Raw genomic sequence first — 15,552 nt, 5'->3', positions numbered from 1 at the left:
GGAATGAAAAGCAGGGATCCTTCCCTCTGTGCTGTGTTGTGAATGGGAGATATCAGAGGAGCTGGTTTTTACCCACCAGCTCAGAATCAATTGTAAAATTAGTGACGGAGCCTACAGAAGGAAAAACTGATGAAATGCCGGATAGAAGTTATACAAACACCAGAGCTAAAAATAAATAAAGAGGAGGACCAGGAGCAAATAGTACAAATATATATAAACAAATCTTTATTTATACAAAACATTAAAATCTGGACATCAAAAAGTCGTAACAAGTATACCAAGACATCACATAAAGAAGGGGGAAAGAAATACAAACCCCGAACTTAACCACCCCGACACTGAAGGGAGTAATCATGTAAACAGATGTAAGCAGTGAACTCCATGTTACTGAAAGTAAACGCATGGAAAGAGAGGAAAGACTGCCGCTGTATCATTTTTTACAGTTTAAAAGACATTTTATATATTTTTAGTTTAATAAAATATTAATTTAATGGAGGAAAAGGATGAGCTTTGTGTTTCTGCTGTTTAGGAGGTCCCAGTCCAAAGGACTTGAGTAGAGATCTTCCTGCAGCATGTGATGTGAGTACGTCACCCCGCCAGAGTCCATGTGTCTGTCTGTAGTAAGGAGCAGTAACAGACCTGTGTGGGCCCTTCACCATCATTACTATCTATCTATAAACATCATGTGTACGTCTAATTTTCAGAGAATCAGTTTGGGTTCAATTTTCAAGATTTTGATGAACCCAGGGAATTCAGGCAATTCACAATATGATTTGCCCTAAGTGCCTAAAATTGTCGCTTCCTCTGGCATCAGCCAGAGGAAGATCACATGAACTCGTCTGCGGCATGGCGGACTTCTCTGTAACGTCTTCACTATAACGCAGCCAATCAGGAGTGACTATCATTGTCTGTATAAAAGCCAATGCAAGGAATGCAGGGGATATTTTTATGGCGAATCTGGATGGTGTTCAGTACCAACAAGGAGAGCTAATCCTATGAATGCATAAAATATAACTTTTAATGGTGAATCTGGATAGTGAAAGGACATCACAGCTCAGAAATACAGATTGGAAGAGAAAACCATAAAACACTGAAAAAACACTACAGATAGTGTGTGACAGCACAGCAGTGAAAAACTGCTGCCATCTGTTTTCCTACAGCCATATATAAGGCTGAGTTTTCATTATAGAACTTTAAGCTAGTGGGACACAGTCCTAGCAGACCTCAGAGTGTTTCACGCGTACTTTCAGATTAATTAATACTTGTGACTAGAAGTGAATCTATTTCCAATTAATCCATTTTTGAATTTTAAAAGATTTGCTTATTTCTTCTACTTTACTTAGATTTCATTTTTCAATGCAACCCTAACATTGTGCCAGCTGAGGGTGACGGCTTGGGGTTCCTTGTGGTTGGGATGGGGTTAATGCGTCTATTCTATACCCCCCATCCACCCACCAGATGATTCCCGTGGGCTGGTACTTTGGTTAAAGGGGACAAATCAGTGATTCTGGCTGTTCTTGCTCATATCAGGCTCATCTTCATGCTCCTTGACAGGTGATTAATGCAAAAAAAGAGATTAAAACAATAAAAAAAAATAATAGCAACTTTGTTTCACACATTAGGTGGATACGAGTAAACCTGTGAAATGAGTCCCCGGCGCATCCTCCTGGCTCGGCTGCCGGTGAGATCACTGCGAACACAATGACTGTTCCTCTCTTGGCAGCGGTTTGCAGATCCGTTGCCTCTTCCCTCTGGCAATAACCTGCACACAGGAATTGCTGGCGCGGAGCCGTTGGGTTGTTGTTGAGAACAGGTGTCATGCGATCCGCTCGCCTTTCAGGAAGGAAAAGTCGACAAACAAGATGCAAATGCTGAGAAATCTGTTGGAAAGACATGAAACAGATTCGGTTTTGCCTTTATGCTCCTCGCTGTGTTGTTTTAGGCCGTGCAGCGAGTGCGGCGGACACAGAGCAGTTACCTGTGTGCGTCGCACCTGCGTCCGCTTTCATGCCTCTTATTATTTTTGCTCTTTCAACGGCTTTCTATGGAAACCCCCCTCTCCCTGCGGTTGGGAAGATCCCTATCTGGTTTCTTTTGAACAGTTTCTAAAGGGAATTTCTTTGAAGGAAGATTCTCCCATTAGTGACAGCGGAAATTTGTCATCCCTTTATTTGTATAAGTTCCAGTTTAAAATCATAAAAACCGCATAGAAGTCAGGGAATAAAATGAGATTCTGCTGCTTGGTGCAGCTGCTATAGCAGCGATTTCTGGGCTCCCAACCCCCCAAGTGATTAGTGTCATGGCTCCGCCATTGTTTTCTGGCCCCGCGCCATGTATTTTGTCGTATCTCTGCCTGGCACAACCACAACCAAGTGTATAGCACTGTGTCTGGTCATTCATAAAGGAATGGGGGCTTCATGCAGATGTGGGGGGTACCAGGAGTTGGATCCCCACTGATCAAATATTCATTTATCACCATGTTTATGTTCCATTCTAAACACCTGACATAGAGGTGAATTCCCACAAAGTCATCTTCAGACAGAACTTTAGGCTAAGTCGTGTTCTCCTGACGCCACAGCTCAGCCATAGAAATCAGTATAGCAAAGCATAAAACACTGAGCTAACATAACCGATAGTGTGTGACAGCACAGCGGTGAAGGACAATCTCTGTCCGTTTACCTGTAGCCATATACATTGAGGTCACTGGTGAAATTATTGATGGTGTATGTTGGATACAGTCCTAGGAGATCTCAGAGTGTTACACATGTGTTTTCAAGGTGATTGGATGTTTTTCAGCAAGTGAGATTTTGTGGCTTTAAGAAGCACTCCTCCCCCTGCTCCTCCTCCCCTTCTGCTCCTCCTCCTCCACCGCTCTCTCCTCCTCTCCCACCTCCTCCACCTCCCTCTCCTCCTCCTGCTCCCCCTCGTCCTCCTCCTCCCCCCTCCCCTTCCCTCTCCTCCTCCCACTGCTCCTTCCCCTCCCCCTCCTCCTCCCCTCCTCATCTTCTTCCTCCTACTTCCCCTCATCCTCCCCCTTTCTTCCTCCTCCCCCTCCACCTACCTCTCCTCCTCCCCCTCCACCTCCTCCTCCTGTTCCTCCCCTTCTTCCTCCTCCTCCTCCCCTTCTCCTCTTCTTCTTCCTCCTCCTCCTATCCCATTAATATCTTGCAGTCATCATGCAGCGCCCCAGAGTCCTGGTCATTGCAGTAATGTCATTCTTCCACTAGGGGGAGTGATGTTACATCTGAAGGCAATAGAGGAGATCTCTTCACCAGGTAAACGCAATGCATGCAACATGTTCACACTCCAGACCAGAAGGGGGAGCTCTAAGCCTGTTTAAGGTGAACTCCCCTATAAAACATCCTGATCTGGTGGGAAAAGGGGTTCAGAGTTCAGTTCCTGTCAGGAAGACAGAGGGAGAGGAAGGAGTCCTGGAGCCTGAAGTGCTGCAGCTCCTGGAAGAAGACACTAAAGTGAACATATTGCAGAGAGTGTGCAGGAAAGCAGAGCACAGGAGAGGAATATCAGAGGGAGATCAGCCAGGAACAAGCTGCTTCCCTCTGAGGCCCAGGAATCCGGTAGCCAGAACACCGAGGGAGTAAGGATCTCTACGCTTTACTTCAGAGACTGGCAGGACAGATAATTCCATGTTACCTGCCCGACCCATACCCAGGAGGCACAGTGGCAACTTGTGGGGGCCGGGGCGTGCTAGAGTCCCTGTAAAAAGCCTCAGGCCATCAGTCATACGGGTTTGTCCTATCCATCTGGGGGACAGAGAGAAAGAGAGAGAGACATAACATCTAGAACATCTACAACATCTGTGAGGACCTTACCGAGAAGCTCAGCAGGGAGGTACTACAACATCCAGGCACTAGAGGAAGCCTACTGATTTCCACCTGGATAAGGTAAGGGGACTCTGGATTTGCCTTCGGACCGGCCGGACTCTGCCTGCCCTGTGATCTGTACCCTGGACTGTGGATGCTGAAGCCTTCAGTAAACGTAAAGAGACTGCAACCTTGTGTCCTCGTTCTTCTCTGCGCCTCACACCATCCACCATCTACACACTGGGAAGCCCTGGGGACACACTTCATCTGTGGGAAGGTACACCATCTAGCTGCCATAACATCGCCCCAGCGGACCCCTAAGCAGCGTCGGTCACCCTGACCGAATACCACAGGTGGTGTCACGAACATTATCCCTTTAAAGACCTTTCCCTTTTATAACGGACTCCCCTAGGGCCACGGACCGGGTCAGCCACCGTGACATCCCTCTGTGAACCGAAGGACCCGGTACCGAGTACCCCACTGCCCTAACGGGGGCGCTCCAATCACATTATACAGAATTGTGTACTTACAATTGATCATTTTGCCTTTACACCCAAAAAGTGCAGTAAAAATGACATTTTGTAATTGTTTTTCATTATTTTTAGTAATGTTTATAGTAACAAAAGAAATCTGTCTTTTTCTTTCCCTCTAGAATGCATGCACATAGAAATTCACTCCTATACACAGATGTATCTCTATATACCTGTATAATCTGTATATTCACAGCCTGCAATGCAGCTTCAAGTATACAGAGAAGTCTCCCATGCTGATCAGTGCCGGCTGTGGCTCATAGTTTTAGCTTCTGCCTGCAAATATAGAAGTGGTGGGTTCAGTTCCCAGGTAGAGAAGAAGAGAATTGTTTATATAACTAATGTAAGTGCAGAGAAAATATGCCCTCCTCGTCCCTGAAGAGTAACGAAGATGCTGGAGAGAAGAGAATGAGTGGAAGCTGGGACAAAGCCCTGACCTGCTGGGACAGAGGGACTGTCCCGTCAAAGCTGCTGAATTTTATTATTATTATTATACATTAATATTATACATTTTTAAAGCGCCATTTATTCCATGGCGCTTTACATGTGAAAGGGGGGCAAATATAGACAAATACATTAAACATGAGCAAAAAACAAGGCACGTGGGTACATAAGGAGGGAGGACCCTGCCCGCGAGGGCTCACAGTCTGCAGGGGATGGGTGAGGATACACTAGGAGAGGGTAGAGCAGGTTATGCGGTGGTTCAGTAGGTTGAGGATCACTGCAGGTTGTAGGCTTGTCGGAAGAGGTGGGTCTTCAGGTTCTTTTTAAAGGTTTCAATGGTAGGTGAGAGTCTGATATGTTGGGGTAGAGAGTTCCAGAGTATGGGGGAAGCACGGGAGAAATCTTGTATGCGATTGTGGGAAGAGGAGATAAGAGGGGAGTAGAGAAGGAGATCTTGTGAGGATCGGAGGTTGCGTGTAGGTAAGTACCGGGAGACGAGGTCACAGATGTATGGAGGAGACAGTTGGGGATGGCTTTGTAGGTCATGGTTAGGGTTTTGTACTGGAGTCTCTGGGTAATGGGGAGCCAGTGAAGGGATTGGCATAGAGGAGAGGCCGGGGAATAGCGGGGGGACAGGTGGATTAGTCGAGCAGCAGAGTGTAGGATGGATTGGAGTGCCAGAGTGCTAGAGGGGAGGCCACCAGAGAGTAGGAGGTTGCAGTAGTCAAGGCGGGAGATAATAAGGGCGTGCACTAGTGTTTTTGTGGTGTCGCGGTCAAGGAATGTGCAGATCCGGGAAAGATTTTTGAGTCTGAGACGGCAGGAGGAGACAAGGGCTTGGATATACGACACGATACAATACATTTTATTGATCCCGGGGGAAATTACGGTATTACAGCAGCAATACAAACAGCAGTAGATAAAATATTAGGACACAAATCTTGCACAAGTACTGTATACCAACATTACATAACAAATAAATGTGGGTAGTTCAGGTATAAAAGTCACTGTTAATTGACATTAGAACACCAGCAATCAGTCATTGTTGTCTACCAAGGCGGATATGTGGCTTGAAAGAGAGGGCAGAGTCGAGGATCACCCCGAGGCACCGGGTGTGTGGGACTGGGGAAAGTGAGCAGCCATTGACATTGATGGATAGGTCGGGTGGAGGGGTAGAGTGAGGTGGGGGAAAGATGAATTCTGTTTTATCCATGTTCAGTGTTAGAAAGTGAGCAGAAAAGAAGGCCGAGATAGCAGACAGACAGTGTGGGATTTTGTTAAGTAAGGAGGTGAGGTCGGGTCCGGATAGGTAGATCTGCGTGTCATTGGCGTAGAGATGGTACCACAAACCGCGAGATTCTATGAGCTGTCTTAGGCCGAAGGTGTAGATGGAGAAGAGTAGGGGTCCTAGAACAGAGCCTTGAGGAACACCGACAAACAAGGGGCGAGGTGAGGAGGTGGTGTGGGGGAGAGAGACACTGAATGTTCGGTCTGTCAGATATGATGAGATCCAGGATAGGGCCAAGTCTGTGATGCCAAGGGATGAGAGGATCTGTAGCAGAAGGGAGTGGTCCACTGTGTCAAAGGCAGAAGACAGGTCCAGGAGGAGGAGGACAGAGTAGTGTCGCTTGCTCCTGGCAGTTAGTAGGTCATTGTTGACTTTAGTTAGGGCAGTTTCAGTTGAGTGATGGGGTCGGAAGCCAGATTGTAACCGGTCAAAGAAGGAGCAGGAAGATAGATGGGAGGACAGTTCAAGATGGACATGTTTTTCCAGTAATTTTGAGGCATAAGGGAGAAGAGATATTGGGCGATAGCTAGACACAGAGGATGGGTCGAGGGAGGGCTTTTTGACGATGGGTGTGATCTTGGCATGTTTGAAAGCTGAGGGGAAGACACCTGTTGTGAGAGGTTGAAGAGGTGTGTTAGGGTTGGGATGAAGACCCTGGCAAGGTTAGGGATGAGGTGGGACATGAGCGGGTCAAGCGTGCAGGTGGTGAGGTGTGATCTTGACAGGAGGGTGGAGAGCTGATCTTCTGCCATGGTGGAGCAGCTAGTTTTGGAGAAACAGGGTTGAGCAGCTAAGAGGTGAGTTGAGCGCTGTGGGCCAAAGCTTTCTCTTATTGTATCAATCTTCTGTTTAAAGAAGGAGGCAAAGTCTTCAGCAGAAATAAAAGGGGAGGGAGGGTTGTGGGGGGACGGAGTAGAGAATTGAAAGTGTTGAAAAGCTGTTTAGGGTTGTGAGAGAGGGAGGATATGAGAGATGAGAAGTTTGTTTTGCGACAGTGAGTGTTGACTTGAAGCTGGCAAGGGACTGCTTGTATGCAGTGAAGTGGTCGGCAGAGTGGGATCTCTTCCATCTCCGCTCAGCGACCCTGGAAGCCCGTCTCAGTTCTTTGGTCAGGCTGGTCAGCCAGGGCTGCCTGTTGAGTGTACGAGTTTTGCTATGTATGAGCGGGGTGGCCGAATCGAGTGTTGCTGTTATTGTAGTGTTATAAAAAGTGGCAGCAGCATCTGTGTCATGAAGGGAGGCTATATCTGTAAGAGGGAGAAGGGACTCAGAGAGTGATTGTAAGTTGAGATGTTTGAGATTTCTGTGAGGGAGTTCGTGGAGTGGGGGTTGCACACTAGGAGAGGAGAGGGAAGAGAATGTCAGTAGGTTGTGTTCAGACAGGGGGAGGGGTCAGTTAGTGAGATTAGTAAGGGAGCAGAGGCGGGTGAAGATGAGGTCCAGCGTGTGGCCATCTTTGTGAGTGGCCCCAGAGGACCATTGAGGGAGGCCAAAGGAGGCAGTTAGTGCTAAAAGTTTAGAGGCAGCTGAGGTGGAAGTGTCAATGGGGATATTGAAATCAACCATGATGTGGACGGAGTGCACCTCAAACGAGGGAAGAGTAGCGGAGGGTGGTAGCGGGACTGGAGTGAAGGAGCAGGTGTCGGACAGGAGCAAGCCAACTCCTCCACCATATTTGTTGCTGGAGCGAATGGTGTGAGAGAGGTGGAGACCGCCATAGGAAAGCGCAGCCGGAGAGGCTGAGTCAGAGGGGGAGAGCCAGGTTTCAGTGATGCCAAGGAAGGAGAGTTTGTTGGTGATGAAGAGGTCATGGATAAATGGCAGTTTGTTGCAGACAGATCGTGCAGTTCTATAGTGCTCCAGGTAGGGGGACCGGGGGAGTGGGGGCTGGATGAATGGGTATGAGGTTGTCATGGTTGGGAAAACGTGCAGAGGACCGTGGCCGGGGGTTAGAAATGAGTGCGGTGATGTGTTGAGGAGGGCCAGGATTTGGGGATATGTCACCAGAGATGAGGAGTAGCAGACAGAGCGTTAGAAGGTGGGAGTAGGAGAGGACATGGTGTGGCCATGTGTGTCTGGATAAAAAGGATTTTATGTGGAGGAACAGTTCTGAGGAGAAGATGAGATGGCTGGGGAGGATGGAGGAAGAAATGACTAGTTCTTTACTAGGTGGAGGGATTGCAGGAGATTGTAAGAAGGAAAGTAGTATGGGGGTGAAAGAGAAAAGAAACCAAAACATTGTAGTGGTTGGTACTAGGGTTGAGCGAAACGGGTCGTTCATTTTCATAAGTCGCCGACTTTTGGCAAAGTCGGCGTCTCATGAAACCCGACCCGATCCCTGTGCGGGGTCGGCCATGCGGTACGCGATCTTGGCGCTAAAGTCGCGTTTCGTATGACGCGTTTAGCGCCATTTTTTCAGCCAATGAATGAGCGTGGGCAGAGTGATGACATAGGTCTTAGGGGAGTGAACGCCTATCGTCATGTTATCGCTTGTGCGCAGTAGGGATCTGGAATGTGCAATACGAAATTTTCTGTGCTGGGACGGAGGGGAGAGAGAGAGAGAGAGAGAGAGAGAGAGAGAAAAAAAAAATTATGAATTTCTTCATTGGGTTTCGTGTTTCGGCCGATACCCGACTTTACACGGTGGTCGGCCGATTTCACTCGACTCGACTTTTAAGACAGTCGGGTTTCACAAAACCTAAAGGTCGCTCAACCCTAGTTGGTACTCTGTTACCTTCCAGTCAATTCCAGTCCAATTCAGTTGAATTCAAAGTAATTAAAAATCTGTAATTTGAGAGATGGAATGTGAAAGATCCATGGTTCAGACTACGTCTGGGTCAGACTCATGGGTCTGAATATATCCCCAGCTAAGGGCAATCAGGTGTGAATGAGGAGGTGGCTGGGTATGGGAGACCAGATGTAGAGAGTTAAGCAAAGGTCATAAAGAGAGGGAGGGGTTGGACTGACCAATCAAGGATATGCCAGGATAACATAATGAGAGACATGAAACAGGTCATGGAAACAAAATGATGGGTAAGAAAGCATACCAGAAAAGGATTATATGCACTGCACATAGACACTCAGATGCCAGGGAAAGCATAGAAAATCAATGCAATATACAGAGACATTCAGGATTCAGGGACAGCTGGGGGATGAATGCGGGATGGTTGGGAGCCATGCATGCAGCGCCTGTCACCCAGCCCTATATAGTGCCAGCCAAAGACGCTCATTTATTTCCTGATCATGTCTGACATAGCGCTCACCACCCAGTCCATTGCATCATCAGTGATGAGGATCCTGGGGGCCCGTCTACTGATGGATCCCCGGTCTCAGTGCTAGTGTCCTGATTGGTCAGTCCCCTGCGGATCTTCTTATGATACACAGGAGGTAATTATTGAGGTTGTTACCACTTCACACATTTTTACGTCTCATACATGGAAAGTGCTGCTTGTCATGAGCTGCCACTCACCCCGGGGCACCGAGCCGCCTGGCGAATACTCCAGCCTCAGTATATTTGTGTTCCCAGTGGAAAGATGGCAGCACACTGCCTGCAGCGCTCACTACGATCACCTGATTCCTGCACATTTCACAACAGTTCTGCTGAATTAACGAGTTCAACAGCAGGAAGTCAGGGAGATCCCAAATAGCGAGAGTGCTACAATGTTACAATATTTATATATATAACAATGAAATATATAAACAACAAAGTAAAACATACATGCCTCTAAAAGATAAATAATTGATGACAAATGCTGGTTACAGAGCTGAAATCTCCCAACATCGTTGCTGCTTGTCTTGGTGATTTGAAGGTGGGAAGAGTCCTTCATGCAAACGAATATGTACAAAATTCTCCACATTGCAGATGTCATCAGATAATCATTCTCTGCAGAGTTACCGCCACCACTAGAAAAACCTGAATGCTGATTGGATGAAGCAGATCAGGTGATGTGTGAGGAGGCCGAGCCCGACCGCCACTGAGCAAGACACAGAAGTACAAGGTGTTCAGTGCTCAGAGACACAGCTGAGGTGCGGAGGCCGAGTCCGACCACCACTGAGCAAAGACACAGAGATACAAGGTGTTCAGTGCCCAGTGCTCCTCTGTACCAACATAACAGAGGAGGGAGAGTACAAACAGTTCTGGGAAGTTCTCAAAACTTCTAATACCTGAGCTGCTCCGACTGTCACTATAAGAAATGCTTATACTGGTATTAATCAGCGCAAGAGCATCAGGCAACAAATCCTGGGATTCCATCACATTTGACAGTTGCATCTTAGAACAGTGAGTGCAGCTCTGGGGTATAATACAGGATGTAACTCAGGATCAGTAATGTAATGTATGTACACAGTGACTGCACCAGCAGAATAGTGAGTGCAGCTCTGGGGTATAATACAGGAGGTAACTCAGGATCAGTAATGTAATGTATGTACACAGTGACTGCACCAGCAGAATAGTGAGTGCAGCTCTGGGGTATAATACAGGATGTAACTCAGGATCAGTAATGTAATGTATGTACACAGAGACTGCACCAGCAGAATAGTGAGTGCAGCTCTGGAGTATAATACAGGATGTAACTCAGGATCAGTAATGTAATGTATGTACACAGTGACTGCACCAGCAGAATAGTGAGTGCAGCTCTGGAGTATAATACAGGATGTAACTCAGGATCAGTAATGTAATGTATGTACACAGTGACTGCACCAGCAGAATAGTGAGTGCAGCTCTGGGGTATAATACAGGATGTAACTCAGGATCAGTAATGTAATGTATGTACACAGTGACTGCACCAGCAGAATAGTGAGTGCAGCTCTGGAGTATAATACAGGATGTAACTCAGGATCAGTAATGTAATGTATGTACACAGTGACTGCACCAGCAGAATAGTGAGTGCAGCTCTGGGGTATAATACAGGAGGTAACTCAGGATCAGTAATGTATGTACACAGTGACTGCACCAGCAGAATAGTGAGTGCAGCTCTGGGGTATAATACAGGATGTAACTCAGGATCAGTTATGTATGTACACAGTGACTGCACCAGCAGAATAGTACAGGATGTAACTCTTTATGCCAAATGTTGCTTTAAACCATTTTACCGTGTTATTGTCTGCTCTGACTTTGTTCTATAGACTCTTGGTTATTTATATTTCCGTTCCTTTTGATGCACACTTGTAATAGTTTACTATGTGACCCTGTAGACTTGTAGAGTGTAACGTTCGGTCAGCACTTGCTGGAGGGGATATATCACTGTACCCCCATGTGATATATCAATGACGGACATACTGTATTTGTTGTCACCTAGATTTTCCAGAAACGACAATGACTAAACCTATCAAATCTCCAGTCATTTTCTATTTTCTTTGCGTTGATGAGTCCCAGCTAATATTATATTAGAGCTGATTATGCTGTGTGACCTCTGCTCAGTGTTTTGTGCTTTTCGTTACATTGTATCCCTGGAGCTTTGCAGAAGTTTCTGGAGCCGGTGGTTATAAAGATGTATCTATGAACGCACTTGTCTCTATGTGAAGTGACTCCTTGTGTCCATCGTAATGTCCATTGTTGGCCCTTATTGTTTGTCTTCTGGGCTTTTCCGCGTATCATAGTTTCTGCCTCTTGGTACCCTGGGAATGACAGGCCTATATTAAATGGGTGGAATGGGGGAAGGCGGTGGGAAGGGGGCTGAGGACCCTCCAATTATACCCCTTGTCAACTTGAATCTTCTCTAGGCACAGTCTCAGCCATGGACATTAACCCCTTTTGTCCTGGGAGACTTGGAGGTTGATATAAATCACACATTCCTGCGGTCTATTGATGATAGCGAGCCGCGTCTGCAGATGAACGACTTTACCGCCATTTTGATGAATATCGGCAGCAAAAATATTAGATTTAAATTTGGACCATTTTGAAATACACTTAATGGCCAATATCTTAAAATCTTTATAAGGGATGATCAGTAATGGCGGCAGCAAAGTGACAAGGTTCTCCAGATGAATGTGCGGACAGTGCCGCTCCCACAAGGATCACCCAGCGTCTCCTTTTCAATGGTATCTGTGTCCTCTCCAGACTCCTCTGTCCCCTCTAGATGCCTTTTCCCTCCAGACCCCTCCGTGCTCTCCAGACCTTCTGTCCCCTCCAGACTCCTGTGTCTCTTGTAGACCCCTCTGTCTCCTCCAGACTCCTCTGTCCTCTCCAGACTCTGTGTCACCTCCAGACTCCTCGTTCCCTCCAATCCTTCTCCATTCCCTCCAGACTCCTCTGTCCTCTCCAGACTTCTCTTTCCCCTCCAGACACCTCATTCATTCCAATCCTTCTCCATCCTCTCCAAACTCCTCTGTCCCCTCCAGACTCCTCGTTCCCTTTAATCCTTCTCCATCCTCTCCAGACTCCTCTGTCCCCTCCAGACTCCTCGTTCCCTTTAATCCTTCTCCATCCGCTCCAGACTCCTCTGTCCTCTCCAGACTTCTCTTTCCCCTCCAGACACCTCATTCATTCCAATCCTTCTCCATCCTCTCAAGACTCCTCTGTCCCCTCCAGACTCCTCGTTCCCTTTAATCCTTCTCCATCCTCTCCAGACTCCTCTGTCCTCTCCAGACTCCTCTGTCTCCTCCAGACTCCTCTGTCCTCTCCAGACTCTGTGTTCCCTCCAGACTCCTCATTCCCTCCAATCCTTTTCCATCCTCTCCAGACTCCTCTGTCCTCTCCAGACTCCTCTGTCTCCTCCAGACTCCTCTGTCCTCTCGACTTCTCTTTCTCCTCCAGACTCCTCATTCCCTCCAATCCTTTTCCATCCTCTCCAGACTCCTCTGTCCCTCTAGACCCCACTTTCCCCTCTGTACTCTCTAGACTTTCTGTCCCCTTGAATTCAATGTTCTCTCCCCTGACCTTTGACACATTAGATGTTGGCCATTCTGCACTGAGGACAATGGTTTGGCTGACTTATTCAGTGTATTTGACCCTTTTGGGTTTGGTCTTGTAGGGTAGGACTGGACCAATCCAAAAACTCCACTATTACTAATATGTCTAGATTCTCAATACTGATGCTTTAACCGTTGGTTTTCTTGTAACCTACATGCAAAATCTATCTGCTGGATGCCTCAATAACGTCATTACCTCCATGGCTTCCATAACCGGACTGGATGGTCTCCAGTATGAAGCCGTCCCTGACATTGGGATATGTTACATTCAGGCCTCACAGAACTTTCGGAAAGAGAAACTAGGATTAAGTGGCAAGAGCGAGGCCCATCAGTGGCGTACCCAGGGGGGGGGCAGCCGGGGCATGTGCCCCGGGCGCAGCCGACAGGGGGGCGCCAGCGGGCCGCCTGATGATGCGGCGGTCCAAGGAGGGGGTTGGCAGGGCCAGGGAGCGGGGGCTGTCTAATTATACTCACCTACTCCTGGCGCGGTTCCTGCACGTCCCTGGCTGCCCAGTGCCCCGGCTTCTTCCAGTACTGAGCGGTCACATGGTACCGCTCATTACAGTAATGAATATGCGGCTCCACCTCCCATAGGGACCGCTCAGTACAGGAAGAAGCAGCAGCGCCGGGGAAGCAGGGACTGCACCGCGCCAGGAGCAGGTGAGTATACGGGGAGGGGAGCGCTGCTCTGCGCGATATTCACCTGCTCCTCGCTCCAGCCGCCGGTCCGTCTTCTGCAGTGACGCTGAGGTCAGAGGGCGCGATGACGTAGTTAGTGTGCGCCCTCTGCCTAAACGTCATTGCAGAGGAGGCGGAAGATGGAGCGGCCGCTGGAACAAAGTCAGGTGAATATTGAAAGTGCGGGGGGCCTGAGCGACGGAGAGGTGAGTGTGATTTTTTATTTTTTTTATATCACAGTAGCAGCAAATGGGGCAAATATCTGTATGGGGCATCTTATGGGGCCATAACATTTGTGCAGCACTATATGGGGGCCATAACGTTTGTGCAGCACTACATGGGGGCCATAATGTTTGCGCAGCACTATATGGGGGCCATAATGTTTGTGCAGCACTATATGGGGGCCATAACATTTGTGCAGCACTATATGGGGGCCATAATGTTTGTGCAGCACTATATGGGGGCCATAATGTTTGTGCAGCACTATATGGGGGCCATAATGTTTGTGCAGCACTATATGGGGGCCATAACGTTTGTGCAGCACTATATGGGGCCATAACGTTTGTGCAGCACTATATGGGGCCATAACGTTTGTGCAGCACTATATGGGGGTCATAATGTTTGTGCAGCACTATATGGGGCCATAATGTTTGTGCAGCACTATATGGGGGCCATAATGTTTGTGCAGCACTATATGGGGCCATAATGTTTGTGCAGCACTATATGGGGGCCATAATGTTTGTGCAGCACTATATGGGGCCATAACCTTTGTGCAGCACTATAATGGGGCAAGTGTCTGTATGGAGCATCTATGGGGCCATAACGTTTGTGCAGCACTATATGGGGCCATAATGTTTGTGCAGCATTATATGGGGGCCATAATGTTTGTGCAGCACTATATGGGGGCCATAATGTTTGTGCAGCACTATATGGGGGTCATAATGTTTGTGCAGCACTATATGGGGGCCATAATGTTTGTGCAGCACTCTATGGGGGCCATAATGTTTGTGCAGCACTATATGGGGGCCATAATGTTTGTGCAGCACTATATGGGGCCATAACCTTTGTGCAGCACTATAACGGGGCAAGTGTCTGTATGGAGCATCTTATGGGGCCATAACATTTGTGCAGCACTATAAGGGGCAAATATCTTTATAGAGCATCTTATGGGGCCATAATCAGCATTTGTGCAGCATTATATTGGGCAAATGTGTCTATGGAGCATCTTATGGGGCCATTATTAACCTTTATGCAGGATTGTATGGGGCTCCTGATTCAATATGGATATTCAAAAACACTTAACCTACTGATGTCTCAATTAATTTTACTTTTATTGGTATCTATTTTAACATTATGGGGAGTCAGGAATGTACCTTGGCTTGGTCATACAGTTTCAATACAGTTAAGGTTCAAATGGGGGAGGGTTTGGGGGGGGGGGGGTGCCAAACTGATCCTTTGCCCCTGGTGCAGGAAAGGCTAGATACACCTCTGAGGCCCATTGTCAGAGGCACCATACATTAAGGTGGAGGCTCGTACTTCTGCTGAGATCTCCTCCATGTAACAAGTCTTCCAGGATCTGGGGCTTTCCTAATTCTGCAGCAGTTCCCAGAGCTCCACATGATTAACATCTCTCTCTATAGAAAGTGATTACATGCATTGATTTCCTATTATTTCCTGTGCTCCTCTTTGCGTTTTATGTGTCTGCGGTCAATATTTCCAACATTTGTTAGTGTTTTTTTCCCAGGGGAAGGAATGCATTGGTAATCGGCGATAACACAGCTTTCTTGTAAGGATGCTAATTGACGTTTATCTTGAGAGAACAGAAAACCCCGACTACTGAGGACTGAATGCCACAAACATGCGTGTAAATCTGTCCGTG

General features: G+C 47.5%; 1 long non-coding RNA gene across 1 annotated transcript; it reads right to left on the bottom strand.

Moving 5' to 3' along the window:
• Window positions 1–202: 202 nt before the first annotated feature.
• LOC143786055 (uncharacterized) lies at window positions 203–4,632 on the bottom strand. Its single transcript, XR_013218226.1, has 2 exons — window positions 4,528–4,632; window positions 203–1,880 (listed from the first exon to the last, which is right to left on the bottom strand). It is a non-coding gene; the product is annotated as an uncharacterized LOC143786055 (long non-coding RNA).
• Between the last annotated feature and the right edge of the window lie 10,920 nt (window positions 4,633–15,552).

Source organism: Ranitomeya variabilis, chromosome 7 (genome assembly GCF_051348905.1).
Source record: "Ranitomeya variabilis isolate aRanVar5 chromosome 7, aRanVar5.hap1, whole genome shotgun sequence".
NCBI lineage: Eukaryota > Metazoa > Chordata > Amphibia > Anura > Dendrobatidae > Ranitomeya > Ranitomeya variabilis.
Note: the sequence above shows the minus strand (reverse complement) of the source record. Positions and strands in the feature narration are given on the sequence as shown.